The 1,485-nt window shown below is 65.7% G+C and overlaps 1 protein-coding gene across 2 annotated transcripts in view; it reads left to right on the forward strand.

The window, feature by feature from the left end:
* Window positions 1–82: 82 nt before the first annotated feature.
* The window catches only part of FOXP1 (forkhead box P1), a 601,823-nt gene continuing 600,420 nt past the window's right edge, over window positions 83–1,485 (forward strand). For both annotated transcript variants that reach the window (XM_019651316.1, XM_019651317.1), the window contains exon 1: window positions 83–353. The gene's annotated coding sequence lies outside the window, so the exon portion shown is untranslated. The remainder of the gene's footprint in view (window positions 354–1,485) is intronic.

Consider the following 1,485-nt stretch of genomic DNA (forward strand, 5'->3'; position numbering starts at 1 on the left):
GGGGGTGGCGGTTCGCGCACTGGGGTGGGGGCCTTGGGGGTGCGTGAAGCGGAGAGGGCGCCCCAGCAGGAGGCCGGGGGACGGACTGGGGAGCACCCTTAGGCCAGCGCTACCCGCGCCGCCGCCGCCACCAGCGCTGGCTGGGTTCTGGGAAGCTAGTCCCGAGCGGAGGAATCTATTGTTATTTATTGTGTGGCGGTTGCATGCTGTACTCGCGGTGGCCCTGCCCTCGCCCGGGAGTGCGTGTGTGCGCGCGAGTGTATGCGCGGGGGTGCGCGCGCGGGCGGGAGTGGGCGCGCGCGGGGAAAGGCCCGAAAACACCTTAGTTTGCACCGAGAGACCATTTGCAGCGGGTGAGTTTGTATTTTTCCATTTCTGCTCCACTTTTTCCCAAGCCGTCTCCTGCCTTGTTTCCGCCAGTTTAAACAACAACAACAAGCAGCACAAAAAAAAAACAAAAAAAACAACAACAAAAAAACAAAACTACTCTCCACGTGCATCTCCCCCAGCCCTCCCCTCTCAGCCTCTCTCCCACAGGTCTGGGCCCAGGCTCCGGGGTCAGGGTGGGGTGCTCGGGCGGACGCGAGGGTGGAGTGGCCTCCGGTGGCGCCCGCAATCTTGGGTCTATTTGCATAAGTCAAGTGTGTGTGTGTGTGTGTGTGGGGGGAGACAGCGGCGGCGGCGGCGAGGTCCTCGTCCCCTCGGCCCCCTCACGCCTAACTCTGTGTTCTCCGCGATCGCCGCGGGGAGACAAATCAATAAGCCCAGGCCAGGTCGCCTGGCGCAACTTTCGGTGACCGGTGTTGGGCTGCCTGCCGAAGAGCCGGGCGGGTGCGGGGCCACGGGTGGGGTCCGCGGCGGGAGGAAGCGCGCTCCGGGCGCCTCTGGAACCCAAAGTTTGGACTTGGAGCAAACTTTTTTTCCTTCGCTCTCCGCCGAGTGTGTGCCCCCTTGGTGCCCACGGGCTGCCCCGCGGGCCGCGGCGGCATTACTGGGGACGCCCGCGCCCAGGGACCCGCGCCTGCGGACATCCCCGGTGCCACGCACGCCTTTCCCCGAATCCGACGGTGGGAGCACTCCTTCGTCGCTCCCCCGGACCCCAGAAAACTCAGACACACTCGCACCTCAGCTAGGCATGCAGCCCCACGCACGATCGGCCCACCGAACCCAGATTCCCCACCACTGGCCCGCGACAGCTCGGCGGGTGGGAGTGGGAGAAGGGTGCGCTTGCGGGGAGTTGCCGCGCCCGGATTTCCCTCCCCTACACCACACATACTTTATGGTTTTACTCCCCTCCTAAGCTTGGGGAACGGGGGAGTTTCCCAAGCCCCCGTCTGTCCTGAGAGGCGCGTGAGTCGCCGCGTCCCTCTGCCCTGTCCCGGCGGCTGATGGTTCTCTGTGTCTCGCCCGCGCGCCGCCTTCCTCCCGTGCTCCTCGCGCTCGATTCCTGTCCCGCACAGGACTCAGCCGAGCCGGCGAGCCGGG

The sequence above is a fragment of the Hipposideros armiger genome, unplaced genomic scaffold, assembly GCF_001890085.2.
Source record: "Hipposideros armiger isolate ML-2016 unplaced genomic scaffold, ASM189008v1 scaffold_158, whole genome shotgun sequence".
In the NCBI taxonomy this organism is placed as follows: Eukaryota; Metazoa; Chordata; class Mammalia; order Chiroptera; family Hipposideridae; genus Hipposideros; species Hipposideros armiger.